The following is a 15735-nucleotide window of genomic DNA, read 5'->3' as shown; positions in this document are numbered from 1 at the left end:
ATCGGCTACATCATTGGACGCACCTGTGTGTACCAGCAGCCTATGATGATTCACTTCCTGGTTCCGCCCCTGCTTGCTATTGGAGCCTCCTCCTATATATACCCTGCACTTTCAGCTTGCCTTTGCCGAGCATAGTCAGTGTGACGCCGTGCCTTGCTGCATTCTGTTCCTGATACCTTGTTTTGCCTTGTCTGCCTGATTAACCCTTTGTTGCCTGAACCCTGCTAGTTTCTTGGACTCCGCTTCTCTCCGCTCCTGACCTTGGCAAAGTACTCCGGCGATCCGCTGTTCTACAATCCTGGCCTGGCAATTATATACGACTACTCTGCACTCTATAACCCTGATCCGGCTTGCACGACCAATCTACATCCTAGACGCGCCCGCGAGTGTGGGTCGGCGTTTCTCAATTCCCTACCTCAGCACCGCGGTCGCGCTTCGTTTGTAGTGAGCTACGCTTTAAAGTGTCACAGCTAAATATGCATATTTTTAAAGGCTTCGGACCCTCTTTTGCCCATTTCAATGCATTTTAAGGCAATATTTTGTCTCCAAACATAGTAAAAATATAGGGAACGAAAGAAAACAGCACAAAATCTAATGGTGTAGTATGATATAAAAATGTATTGGAATTTTCAATCAGCAGGTGAGTATTGCACTTCCATCAAGATAGAGATAAAAGGGCATGCCATGTTAAGGACATTTTATCACAATAGCATATACAGGTAGTTCCCACACCAATCATCCGATCTCACGGGTTGCACCGGATGGAAAGTCCAGGATCTCCTCTCCACGCACCACTGATGTACCATGTATTTGGAACCGGTCCCGGTCTGCTGGGCTTTCCGTGGTGTGAGCGCTATTATGGAGTCCCTCTACACTGATGGCAAATGCCGATTACACTTGCCGAACTTTGGCAGCCACTGATGATGTCACAGGTTCTGTCGCTGAATACCACGACCCATCGGTGAACTATCAAAAGTAGTTTTATGGCAACAAACATAGAAGGCAGTAACAGTGCCACTATATTGCTAAAATTCCTACGCGTTTCGTAGTTTGCAACTACTTCTTCGAGGAATAGTAATTTCTTGTTCAAAAGCAATATATATATATACCCCGTGGAATATTTTGATTGGACAAGCAAGGGGTGGGGGGTGGGGGGTGGGGGGCGGGGGGAGGGTGTTGGAGTGCCGATGCAATCACAATGATACTTCTGATCTTTTAGAACAAACACATTAGAATGCATGGCAAATTATACAACTGTATATGCTATTGTGCTAAAATGTCATGCCCTTTTATCTCTATCTTGATGTACGTGCAATACTCCCCTGCTGATTGAAAATTCCAATACATTTTTATATTATACTACACCGCGAGATTTTGCGCTGTTTTCTTTCTTTCCCTTTGTACTAGTGCTATAGGCTGTTGAGCCACCCTATGTAACCAGCTGCAGCTTCTCATATTTGACTATAACACAGGTTTATATATATACTTATGTTGTTATAATACAACACTTGGGATTTTATCTTGATTTATATCACAATTTAGTTGCCATACACAGTCACGTTATATGAGATTCTTTATTTTTTATTATTCACTTGATATTCACTATAACAATTGTTGTATGTGTGGTTTTTTTCACTTAATTATCACTATCAGGTGTGCAGTGTTTTTTCACGTTTTTGTACCATAGTAAAAACATAAAAATATAATCTAAACAACATGGCCCATAGTTACTTATCAGTGCAATGCCAGAAGACACACTTTCAAATGAATGCGCTGTAAGGGATCTTCTAGCATAAGAAGGTTTTTATTGCTATGTATTACATTGTGAATATGGCCTTTTAGTTCTTGCCACCTGGATAAATAACTCCACAAAATGTATATATTTTATACGTTGCAAATGCAGTGCCAAAACGCATGGTAGCAATTTTCAATGTTATATGTTAAATATACCCTTGTACAAAAATGTATTCAGATTTGTTAATGCACATAGCCCATTATTTCCAATAATGAATGGAGAGTACAAACGTGGAATTAATTATTTATAAAAATGTTTTACCAGGAAGTAATACATTGAGAGTTTCTTCTCGTTTTCAAGTATGTCCTGGGCAAAGAGTTATAACAATACGCGGTTATATTAAAAGAACGGAGGTTATACAAAAAACCCTGTCAGCGTCCTCGTGGTGTCCAAAGACACCACGAGGACGCCGACAGGATTTTTTGAGCTCCAGGTCTGTTTTTTTACCATCTAGTTTTGAACTCTCTCTATAAACAACTGAGGACTTTTCTGATCACGGGGTTCTGTTTAACAGAGCCCGACCCTTTGTGTGTGTCACAGGCTTTTAGATCAATGTGATCAACTTTATATGTAGTGTTATATGTTTTTTATTTCAACATATAAATATTTTGTGTATTAATGTTGCTCTTTTGTCTCTTTCCATGCGCTCCTATTTTTGTGTTATATGTAACTTAAATGTGATTAGCAGTCTGTGTCCTTCCAATGTACAGTATCAACGTAAAAGGATATGGAAAGCATAACATATAAGCCTTTCCGGGAGGAGGAGCTTGTGTTGCCGTTATGATGGCTCCCCCAAAACTCTAACTCAGCTGATATGATAATGTTACGGCGCTATGCGCTTTGTATGAGACTTCGGGTAGCATAGCTGCAGAGGGCAGGGAGCGCACTTCCAAACTAGACCAGGATTACCCATCTAGGGTCTTGTTTCCAAGAGGTCTAGTACTTAAAGCGGCGTGTTTATGGCCTAAACCAGGGGTTCCCAACTCCAGTCCTCAAGCACCCCCTCCCCCCCAAACAGGGCAGGTCTTAAGGATATCCCTGCTTCAGCACAGGTTACTCAATCAATCCCTGCTTGAGCACAGGTGGCTGAATCAGCGGTTCAGTCTTTGACTGAGCCACTGATTGAACCACATATGCTGAAGCAGGGGTATTCTTAAAACCTGAGCTGTTGGGAACGTTTGAGGACTGGAGTTGAGCACCCCTGGCCTAGACATACGGCAGCTCCTCCAGGAGTGTGCTCACTTTCCAGTGCTATTTGCAGAGCAACAGCTGACTTACATCTTGTACCCTTAGTCTCTCTCCTGTTCCTGGGTCTGCACAGGATTCACTGTCTGCCACCGGAAAATGTCTCTTTTAACTTTGACTAAACCAAAGTTAAAATTGATTTAAAGATTTCCAAGGTCTCATGGACTTACTCTATCAAGCCTAAATATAGGCTTTAGACTTGTTTATTTTGTGTTTTTTATTTAAATCATACACATGGCAGTTGTTTTCCCAATCATTTGGAGCTCTAAATGAGTGTCTAGGTCTGCCCTTCTCTCACTCTATATGAAATATATTTCCTTATACCGAACAAATATTTAACTCACTCTAAATTGACAATGCATCAAGAAGAACAATGCTCAAAAAATGGTGGTGCCACCTGACAAAGAATATTCTGTGATTAATCAGACTCACTCTATTATCGAGAAGGACTTGGATTCATCATCCTCCACAGTTGCATAGTCTATTTCCAAACAAGCCCTCGACTCATTAATGCCTTTGTGGAATCTGAATCTTTTATAAGTAGCTGAATTCCAAAACCAGCTAACACACGAAGAGAAGATCTCAATTAGAGCAATGGCACTTGGACCTGGAGGTCCAGCAGTCACCCCAAGCTTGAGTCACTGCAAAAACGCAATCATGATCTCCAAAGAAGACCAATGACCTTGCGAATAGATCGTGCATTCTGGGAATTCCATAGCCGGTACAAAATTAAAATCTTTTCCCCTTTGCTACAGAGGAATTGCCAACCTTGTTTAAAATAGACTCCCAACATCTGCCTCTCAATGTTTAAAGAGCTTACAGTTCAAGCCTATATAGCTATGATAAAGAAACTAAATTTCCAACATAAAACTGAGATATTAAGATCACCCAGAATGCTCTCTGCATTATCATTCAATGGAAATAGGCTACTGATTTTTCACGACTAACCTGCAGAGATGACCATGAAAAGGTTAACATTTTCTCACATTTGCTCCATTCTTCATAAAGGGGGAACACTATTTGTCCTGTCATTCCCTGCCAAATCTTGAATGTGGTTGAGTTTTCGTAGAAGCAGAACATCAAGAGCTTGGTGAACTATAATCCAATTCCCAAACCTAAGACTGTTTTCATTACGATAAGCTGGAAACAGAAACACCAGCATTCCAGGACAGAAGTCTGAATATGGGCAGGTTGTTTCTTGGGGTGCTGACAGTTTGTTTAGCCATGTGGTGGGGCCCTCCCTGTTTAGCTTAGCAGGCCCAGCACAGAACAGGATTAGGCCCGGAAGTTGCATCTAACTTCCGGGCGGGCCCAACTTCTGAGTTCCATTGACTGGGTCCCCCTTAACTTCTGGGCCCAGCTGGCCCAGCACTCCGGCCCTGGTTGTAAAGTTCTGTAATATACACATGCCACATATGATATTGCTGATAATCTCATTACAGTACTGCCTTTCTAGAAGTTTACACACTGGCTATATGCTGTCTGATCCTGTTTTCCTCATACAGTAGCTGTGTTTTACATGTTGTATCTATGATCAACTCCTTTCCCAGGTCACAATACTATCCTCGAACACCTAGTGAAATATCCTGTGTGGACCTGAAACATTTTTGTTCCTTCATGTTCCTTGAAATAAATTGAAATGTATGTTAAACCCACTGTAAGTAGCGTTCTACTTCATTTCTCTGGGTAAACCGCTTATTTTTTGCTATTTTTGAAGATTATATTCTCAAGACAATATTTGTTATTTGGAAAAGTCTAATTAATTTCTCGAAAAATATCCAACTACCCCAAATTTCCCAGGAGGCATTGATCATTTTAAAGGAGCGTTACCTTTAACTATATACATTTCCCTCCTAGGTGAGAAGCATAGGATCTCCTGAGCTGAACCCTGTTCATTTCAGCTCCGAAGACCCCTTTCTCTCCGAGATACTTATCTCTAAAGTGGCGGTCGGTGCCTCATATCTCTTTATCTGTCCCTCGTCAAAGTATGGCAGTGTTGCTTCCTATTGACCGGCAAACAAAGGACCTGTAAACAGATATTTTCCATGCCCGCCCGGCACTGCTACCAGCAGCCCCTTTACAGACAAGTAGCTCAGGAAGTAGGTGGTCCCCAGAGCTTAAATTAACATGGTTCAGCTCTGGAGACACCCCCTGCTACCCACCTAGTCCCAGAAAAACAAGAGGTAACACCACTTTAAATAACAGTATATATCAATAGGAGGTTTTATAAAATATCAGCCAATTTAAAAATCTGAAGGTTCCACACTTAAAGATTTAATTAACCTTATTTAATTAGCCCACCTATTAACCTATTTGATAAACTGTTAACTGGAGGGAAATGCTATCCATCTTTTATGCATTTGTTATAAGATTTCATAAAAGACAGAGACTAGGAAGACCCAGCCTCCTTTACATTAATCTCTCTTCTGAACTTAGATTAGAAACTATTAGCAAAAATTGTGGCGAGAAGGTCAACAGCCATTTTATCTGTTTTAAAACATAAGAATCAATCTTGTTTTTTTTTTTAGAGAAATCCAGGTTAGAAATATTAAAGTAATCTCTGCAGTATCCCAGAAATGTTACGCCTACATCCTGTATATTGAGTGTATACTCTAAAAAAGGCTTTCGGCATGACAGTATGGGATCATCTCTTTAATGGTTAAAAAGAAATTCTGAGTGTCCTTAGGACATACCTGGAATGGCACAGAGGCCATAAAGACACACCAGGTGCGTCATGGAGAAATGCTCATTTTCCAGGGACTGTTTGGCCTGGTCGAAAAAGAAGAGGACCCCTCTTGGGCGTGGTCATGCGATTGCTGCTGAAATGCTGGGGGTTTGGTGGTACTCTGGTGCGGACAAACTTTCACCCCTATAAAAGCTAAGGGAAAGCTTTATATAATATTCCAAACTCTGTTAATGGACTTTTTAAGGATGCTACTTTTGTCCTTAAAGGAGGAACCAGACAGGGTTGTCCCTTGCTATCCTTGTTACTGGATTTGGCATTTGGAAGAACCATTGCTCTTTATACAATTTAAACTGGCGATAAAGAAAATGATACAAGTTTTATTTGATCTGAGAAAAAACATTGTATTACCTTATTCAAACTGCAAATTGATAAACAAAAGAGGGGTTAAACCCACAAATGCCCACAAAATAGTTACTTATTTTCTTTACACGTTTGAAACCAAGGGGGGTCCGCTGTGCGGAACAGTGTCACTTTCCAGGTTCCCCAGATACTGAAGTTACTGATTTCACTTTTGTAATATTGATCTTGGCCGCCATCAGTGACAAATAGAAAGGCACAGTCGATGGCGTTGCTACTTTCTATTGGCGAGCGGGAGCAGAAAGACATGGAGATTAATACCTTTATCCACAACAGAACCCCAGCACCACTAATTATCTCAGGAACGTAGGGTCCTCAGTGCTGAAAATAGCACTGGAACCGCTGGTTCCAAATATGGAAAAAAAAAATAATAAAAGAAAAAATCAGGCGGGATTGATGCTTTAACTTTCCAGATGTTAGAAAATTCAATGTTTCCTGTTTGATTCCATATATGAGAATCTTCATACGTTTTCTTATAGATGTCTAGAGGCAGAATTCTTACATCCTTTTTCAATGTCTTTGCCTTTTCTGATTCATGTTAAAGTCAGAGATATTCCCTCTTTGTAGAAGAAGAAGAAAGAACTGTTTTATGATATTTCAAGAGCTTGGGTACTTTCGAGGCAACTACTTAGATGTCATCGTTCCATATCTTTCTACTTACCAGATTTATGGAGGCAGTAGTCTCTTGAAGCTGAACTGGACATTTCAAAATCCTCCCATTTCCACGCTAATGTGATAACGCTAAAACTCCTTGGGATAAGCTTTTTGAGAGATGGAAAGGGAACTGCTGGGAACTGGAGGATCTGGTTGCTGATTATAATGAAATTAAATCTCTTAACAAATATGTGGAAGGAGATGCCATTCAAAATGTTACACAGAGCCTTTTTTAAACCAGCACAATAAAAAAAATACAGAATATGAGGTTACCTGCTCTAAATGTAATCAAAAAAACAAGAAGAAAGAACAGCGCAAAACCTCATAGTATAGTATATATAAATTATATTGAGTTCATTCAGCAGGTGAGTATTGCACGTACATTAAAATATAATTAACAGCCATGACATGTTAGGGACATGTTACCACAGCTGCTCGCAGTATGGAACCACTCAGGATTCTGCTGGGCTAGGGAAGGGATGAATTCTTATCTCTCCCCAGGTGTTCTTGGGTTATTTCTCCCTCCAGATCGTCATCACCTCATCAGATGGGGAACTGTAGAACTCCTTCCACGTAGCCCGCTGGATACTGGAGTTGTATAGCTCAATTGCTAGGTACACGCTGATGCTGTCACTCAGAGTATCTCCCGTCTGAGAGTGTTTTCCATTAAAAAAAAGTCTGTTCCGCAGTGTAAAATCCACTGAATGTTACATTCAATCCACGTGGATTAATCCAAAACTGCCATTGGATACAATCCGCTGGAGGTTTGTGGAATCTGTGGATGGATTGTCGGTGTAAAAAAAAAAAAATCCACAAAAGGCAAATCGCCCTTTTTGAGACTGATCTGCAGTAATCCGGGGACCAAAGGAACCAGACGATCCGAGGCGGATCCAAATGACAAGCTAAGGTTTACTTGGGTTTGCTGAGCTTGTTGCTACCTCCTAGTTGTCTACCTTTTGGATTACCTTTTAATTATATCTTAGGACAGTTAGAGCAATATATCAGTTACAAAAACAAAAAAACTCCACATAGAAAGTCATTTTCCCCCTTAATTCAGCATAGGATCACCGACCCCGCAATGCCGCATAAGGAAAACCACTTCCCATACTGTATGCTCATTACAATAGATGCACCCGATTTGGCCTAATTTCAAATCGTTTTAGAACATTTTAAAACAGCAACATCTTTCCCATTTTCTGCTCATTCCGGCTCAATATTGAAAATATATCTCTTACCTTTGTCCCTGTTAATTTAATGTGTCTGCTTAAATGTTTGCGTTCTTTCCTGCAATATCATCATGGAGTAAGAGAACATTAACTGAACTAAAGTATGAAAAAAACAACTAATTTCTGCATCTCCCCTGCACTCTAATTCTACCTAATAAACCAGAAAAAGAAAACAATAAGAACTCTGTCTGATACACTCTACTATCGCCTTAATGACAACACTTTATAAGCTCTTGTTTGCCTGTAGATAAGCAATTAAGTAACCAAACAGCATGTTTCTCTACAGCCATCAACTACAGTAAGAAACTAGAAAATACAAGTTGCTGAAAATGGCATTGGGTCAGAAATAGTCCATCTGTTTTGGACTATACCGTAGAAATAATATATATATAAATACCTCGGAATACACGTCATGGCGCGGGATTTCTTCCAACCTTACCGCCTTAAGACGCGAGTGCAGAAAATGGCATTTTAGTGTTGTGGCTTTTAAACACCTGAAATTGACACAGTAGCACAGTACTTGTACACATTACAATTCATTCATCTCATTGCATTTAATTGCACACAATCCATGAAATTCAAACAAAGCAAACACGATAAACACGTGTGCCTGGGGCGATTGGCCGCGTTCATGCCGCGTGCAGTACAGCAGCGCACACGAAAACGGCGCCGTGATTTCTTAAAATAATGGCCGCTGCATCTGTAGTTACATTACAATGAAATGGTAAAAGTTTTCACTGCTATGAATACATACATTGTTGGGGGTTTGAAAAAAACAAGAATGACAAATGCAAAGACAATAAATACTACTTGAACTCATATTTGATATAAATATACATCCTATATCATGTCTACAAGGAAAACCCGAAAGATTGAAAGTTTTGAATGTAATTTGCAACCTCTTATTTGATATTTTAAAGCAACAGTGCCACTTAGCCATGTGCAATGGAGTTGCAATAGCATGTAAGAACTCGCCCATGTGAATCATTCCTTGTTATTTGTTTCATATTTTGAGAGATAGTAGAAATTGTCAAATGCTTTTAAAATGAAAATGGAGACAATTGACAACTGCTGCTATTTTTGAATTTTTTTATAACTGTTATATTTTTCATCATATTTAGTGGGGTACAGAAAAGAAAAGTGGGAGACAAGGGGATCAGTACAATAGTCACTATGCTGCATTGCAATTTCATACTTGGTATTATGTAGCCAGGGAAGAAGACCAAACAAGGTGTTAATGGGGGGGGGAGGAAGAGGGTAGGGGGTCTCCTCAACTCTGACTCCACAGAAAACACCCATCACCACTGAACGCAAAGCACACAAGCTATTTTTAATGAGGCCTCAAAGAATCTCATTTGACATTCCTTTTTCCCATAATCAGTTAGCTAATGGAGGATGATGCTATAAAAGTAGGATTCACATGAAGAAGGACAAATAATGGTAGTTTGAAAAAAAAAAAAAAAAAATATATATATATATATATAAGACAAAAGGTGGCACTGTGTGCTCATTTGCATATAATTTCCCAGAATCCCTTGCTGCAGTGGAAGCACTGTATGCTAGGCGATAATGTTGAAAAGTAGGGTTATAGACATGTGAATGTGCTCACAAGTAATATTTCTATATGCTATATATATATATATATATATATATATATATATATATATATATATATACTGATTATAACCGGGTTGCCATGGTAACAGCGGATGCTGGAGAAATAGGTGAAAAGTCAGCAAAAAATATATATATACATAAGCCAATTAAGTGGTACTTAAATTAAATGAAATATCATGTATCAAATAAATCCTTTTTCTCCATTGTCTTTAAAGCACATGTCCCTCTCCTTTCCTCGCCCCTTTCCCCGCCCCTTTCCCCCCCCCCCCCCCCCAAATGAATGAATAAACCTGATAGGCCATGTTGTGCTAATCTGTTTCAAACTTTTCCTTTTTTTTTTTTTTAAATCTTCATTTTTTGCTGAGTTTTCACCTATTTCTCCAGCATCCGCTGTTACCATGGCAACCCGGTTATAATCAGTATGAATGGCAGCGGACATTTTTTAAACTCCCACATTTTCTGTAGCGAATATCTCCAGAATTCCCCACCAGTATTTAAAAGGGCGAGATTGCTAATAGAAGCAATGGTGAGTGGAGCAGATTGCTGCTTTAAAGGGGCAATCAGTGGTAGCTGACCAAAAAAAAAATTTGTAAGGAATTCAACAATGTTATTGTCCCATTTGAATGCAATAATGCTTAAAGCATACTTGCTGTGTTTGTTTCTTTGGAAACTAAGCACATATGTGTTTCTCTGGGGCCTCAAAATGGGAAAATGCTTTTTTTAATCAAGTGTTTTATCTGCCCTTATGCCACTCTGTGCTTATCCGAGAACCAATGATGATAAGGGAAGGGAGGGGGCTCTTAATATGCAAACTCTATTTGAACACATAGTGCATGGGTGGCCAACTCCAGTCATCAAGGGCTCCCAACAGGTCAAGTTTTCAGGATATCCCTGCTTCAGCACAGGTGGCTCAATCAGTGGCTCAGTCGAAAACTGAGCCACTGATTGAGCCACCTGTGCTGAAGAAGGGATATCCTGAAAGCCTGACCTGCTGGTGGCCCTTGAGGACTGAGGTTGTCCACACCTGACAGTGACATAACACAAAAGAGAGTAGCCAAAGGAAGTCAACCCCCTCCTAAGTCTCACCTCCCCCTTTTCACAAACAAACTTAAAAAGTTATTCAAACATACTTATACAGAAGGCATCAGATCCGGTGTTAACTATCCATGTTTCACCCCTTATACATGTCACTGCCATTAGTACACTTGTGTCCCAGGAGAGACTTTACCTCTAAATTCTGTAACACGTCACGGCTCCAACCTCTTAACAGTACAAACACATTGTAATTTACATATTTCTTGTCACTCTCATAAACTTTGAAACCCACCGATAGTAAAATACACCTATGGTTAACAGGTAGAAAAATGTACTCTTTCTCTAACATGACATCCTTTTAGTTACCTACTAATGTTATTATCTAGGCCAAGGGTGTCCAACGCCAGTCCTCAAGGGCCACCAACAGGTCAGGTTTGAAGGATATCCCTGCTTCAGCACAGGTGGCTCAATCAGTGGCTTTGTCAATGACAGAGCCACCTGTGCTGACGCAGGGATATCCTTAAAACCTGACCTGCTGGTGGCCCCTGAGGACTGGAGTTGGCCACTCCTGATCTAGGCAATGCCAGGCAAAACTTCCCCCAAATCAAACTAAAATGAATAAACCATCCAGTGGTTGAAAGGTCTGCAACGCCACCATTTGTTTTCTGCCTTTAGCGTTTACATTGTGTGATATTAAGGAGGCTGACGCACGCTGTATAAAGGTGTATGAGGCATGTGCTGTGTTGCACGATATCTCCCGCTATTGGAAATTTCTACCTTCATTTGTAAAAGTCAGATGAGAAATCTTGGGGCTTTTTCAAACGATGGCTAGCATGATCCCATGGGATCCATTCCTGGGGGGGGGACACACAAGTACACAACAATTCCAGGGTGAGGACAAAGATTGACTTCAGTCAAACAGCCGAATGTATGAAATGACTGGGCTGTTTTAGCAAGTCAATTGTAAAAAGCTAAACTAGCAGACCTGTTGCAAAGAACTGTAGGTTTCCAAACATCATCTCTCCCCTGTTGTGAGAAAAAAAATAAAACAATCAGGGATACTGTGGCAGGAAATGTGAGGATTGCATATTGCTCCCATGACTAGAATCAAGTATGCAATTCAGTCGTTTTAGAAAGATCCTGGAAATTCACAGGGTATTTGCTCTAAGGACCTTTATTAATATGGCTGCAGTGTAATAATCGAGCACGAAAACCTCTCTCGTAATAACAAGTCATTTAGACCAGGAGCTGAACTTATGAGCTCTGAAACATATTTGCTTTCATTTAAACTCATCTCATAACCACTCTGCTACATAAGATTGGTTCAAATAAGTGTCTTCGTAGGGCTTGAAGCTGAAAGGAGACTCTGAGGATCAGAAAGAAACTCAAATGAATTTGGATTTAACGAGCAACACAACTGAGGATGGTGCACAAGCAGAACAGAGCCTGTTTAAAAATAAAATGCAAATCAAATAATGAAAAAATGGGAACACTCCTGTTCTTTTTATTCAACAAAGCACAAGTGAAATTACAGTATTGTTAGAAAACATAAATAAAAGAAATGGTAGTTTTTAAACCTTTTGCAACAAGATGTGCCTGCAATGAATGCATTGTATGCCAGGCACCGCTGGCTGTGAAATGTTTGCACACAAGAGATTTTCTCTCCTTATTATTCTGTATTTCAACATGTATTTCCGCTTTAAATTATAGCCCCTGAAATGCATCACTCCGACTGAAATACAGCAATTAAAACTGGGAACTAGAGTATGACATCCAACATGCAAACCTTTCTAAAAGCCAATGTCTACTTAATTACACATGCTGTCAATGGCACAGTCAAAAGGATTTTAAAGAATGATTCTGCAGCATGAAATATTTTAGCATCCTTGCAATGTATTTAGTTGGTCCAGTATATGATACATGTAGGTAAAGATGTAACACATCTTCTATACTTAAAATATGTATTCACCCTCAAAATGCAGTTAGATGAAATGTGAAGTTAGCCATATAATGCCTAGTTGGTATCTGGATGATAAGAGTATCAGCAATATTCCATTGGGGAGGTTCCTTTCTGTAAAAATCTAATGTCACTATTCACTTTTACAAGCGAAATATTTAATTCATAAATATCAGGCAATAAAATGCACCAAGAACATCCCACACAGTCTCAAGGCAAATTAGCTCAATCTCCTATTCTGGTCACATATTAGACAGATACATTAGATGAATAATATTTGAGCTGATCGGAAACTGGGATGTGATGGAGAAAGGTCTGTGCATAAGGGAAAGGGGGAAAAAACGAAGTTTGTGCTAAGATATTTATTTAAATGCAGAAAAACAGGGTAGCATTGGTAACGTTATATATGGTCGTGTTATTCAGAAATGCACAGCTGAGATGCTGATTGATTCCAGTGCAAGATTCCTTCAAGTCCAACACTGCTCTTTAATACACCACCAGTTATAAGGAAATCCTTATCCTTTAAAGATGCTTCTGCACATCCACCCATATGTTTCAGGGAAGAAGAAACACACACACACACACACACACACACACACACACACACACACACACACACACACACACACACACACACACACACACACACACACACACACACACACACACACACACACACACACACACACACACACACACACACACACACACTCTCACACAATTGCACATTCTATTAAAGGACAGTTCAATCCAATGAGTAATGAATGAAAGATACAGCAAAATGAAATGCTATTCTCCCAGCACATTAGATGTCTCAGCCTCCTCCTCCCCCACAAGTCCCTGAGTCTTCATGACTGCAATCACATAAAATACCTTCTCCTACCTTGTAGCAATGCTGCTCTCTGACTCGCTCTCATCCTCTTGTTGCATCAATTGACTCCTTCCCCCTTTCTTCCCCTCCCAAGTGATGCCTGGGTGTTCTTTCCCCCCAGTCCAGAAAGAAGTAGATTCCTTATAAAGAAGTCTTAGACATGGGCATCCCCGGTTAGAAAATCCTCAGCAGTTTCGGTCCAGCGAGAGCACCTGAATCAGAGCAGCAGCAGCAGCAGCAGCAGCAGCAGCTTCTCAGCATCAGCATCAGCAGAGGCAGTGCCGGCACTAGTCTGCAGGCCACATCTTTCATAGCCTGTACATCACTACCGCATTCCTTCTAATAGGGCGGCCCTTCCTACAGCTCCTCTACTCTACAGTATGTGCAGCCAAAAAGCAGCAGTGAGGACACAATGGGGGCTGGAACTAGGGGGGCATCTACATTTATACATGATGGTAAATGTCACTGATGTACATCACCCCCACCCCAAAATCATGCTTCCTGCATGGGGGGCTGTTTATCAAGTCTGGGGGGAGGAGGGGAAACAGCACCAGATTTATCATACAAAAATTTAAAAAAAAAATCCATTCAATTTAAATCAAATATATATATTATTGTGTTTCCCTTGATGGCACAAGGTAGTGAAAAGTACCCCTACTTTTTATTTTGCTTTCCAGAGATCCGTTACTTTGTATTTTCATAAAATGTACAAGCAAGCGATTCTACTTTCTTTCTGTTTTGAAGAAAAGGGAAAATATTTGAAGAAAATTCACAATTCATGTTTTTATATCATAATAATAGTTTGACCCCAATGAGCTATGAGGGGGTTAAGTTAGCAGTCTACGCTGCTTGTTTTTGTTGTTGTTTTTTTTTTTAGGGGGGGGGGGGGGAGGTTGAAGGCGCTTTTTCTTTCTATATTATCCAGGAGAACTACAGGGACTCCCAATTCCTAAGATATTTAAAAACAAATGTGCAGCACTTGTACAATGGCCTTATTCCAGTGACCAATTAGGGTTGCCAAGTGGCTTCTCCAAAGATACTGGACACGATGACGAAAGGTGCGACACAAACACACCTCTCACCTCTCTTTGCTCCATGCTGTTTACTCCTCTCCTTGGCCCCACCTCCAGGCTCCTGACACCTCCTTCTGATTGGCTGCATTACCCAGCAGCAGCCAATCAGGATGGTGGAAGCTGCCCAACACCCTAGCAACAGCCCTGCTCGGGTGAAATCCTGCGACCCCCCCCAGGCCGGTTAGGTCACTAAATCCAGAGAGGCAATACCGGACACATACATGTCTAGTATTACCTCTATTTTTTTACTGGACTTTGTGTCCAGGTACAGGCCAATCCGATTCAATACTGGACACCTGACAACCAATAGAAAATGACACAATCAAGAGATTTCTATTGGTTACTCCTTGGCCATATTTGTATATATTTGTGTCAGGAACTAGCAACCCCCTCCCTCTCCTCCCCCACCCCCCCTAAAATATCTGGAATCAGGAGAACTCTACGGGGTAACAGGGGAGATTAACTCCAGAGGCTTCCCCTATTCAAATAATATATTTTTATAAGTCTAAAAATGAGAATCGCCTCTTCAAATCTTTCTAAAATAAAGTCAAGAGAACTTTGCCCAATGTTTAATTGATCTTTTTTTAAGTCGGGCTCAGTATATGTTTTGTAAGAGATTATATATATTGGAAATATGTCCTTTCATAAAGGAAGAATCCATGCACAATTTTTCAAAACAAGAAAGTTCTCCCAATATAATCCTAAATACATTCAGATAGTGTATGAAATGTCTTAGGCCGGGGCCACGGTAACAAATACAGCGCTGAGCCAGGCCTGACGCTCATGCTCTCCTGCTCAAGCACGAGCTTATTTGTGTCCTGGCATGAGCGTCAGCATGCGCGCTTGTGAGGCAGGTGGGAGGCGGGGCTAGCGCGCCACGTCACGGCGCCAATGTCACAGAGTGCCATTGGCTTTGGCGCGAAAAATTAAATGAATCTGTCGGCTGCAATTCCACATGCCTCCGCTCGCCTGCGGAAGCGTGCGGATGCGTCTATCAAAGCCCCACACATGACGGATGCAGGAGGTAAGTTTCCTGGCTCAGGGCTGTATTTTTTACCATGGCCCCGGCCTTAGTTTAAGGAAGTGGACAAATTCAGATTTGGGAAGATTATGTTTTGTTGGTAATTCCGTAAAAGATTTTAATGTTCCAGAATCAAAA

The 15735-nt window shown here is 40.6% G+C and overlaps 1 protein-coding gene across 13 annotated transcripts in view; it reads right to left on the bottom strand.

The window, feature by feature from the left end:
- DAB1 (DAB adaptor protein 1) overlaps positions 1–13772 on the bottom strand; it is a 585647-nt gene extending 571875 nt beyond the window's left edge. For 7 of the 13 annotated variants that reach the window (XM_075616019.1, XM_075616017.1, XM_075616024.1 and 4 more), the window contains exon 1: positions 13516–13770. The gene's annotated coding sequence lies outside the window, so the exon portion shown is untranslated. Of the gene's footprint in view, positions 1–13515 lie in introns of all 13 variants that reach the window. The other 6 variants (XM_075616023.1, XM_075616026.1, XM_075616027.1 and 3 more) reach the window with 3 other exon arrangements.
- Between the last annotated feature and the right edge of the window lie 1963 nt (positions 13773–15735).

This window comes from Ascaphus truei, chromosome 10 (genome assembly GCF_040206685.1).
Source record: "Ascaphus truei isolate aAscTru1 chromosome 10, aAscTru1.hap1, whole genome shotgun sequence".
NCBI classification, from domain to species: domain Eukaryota; kingdom Metazoa; phylum Chordata; class Amphibia; order Anura; family Ascaphidae; genus Ascaphus; species Ascaphus truei.
The sequence above is the reverse complement of the archived record's forward strand: the minus strand, read 5'-3'. Positions and strand labels throughout refer to the sequence as shown.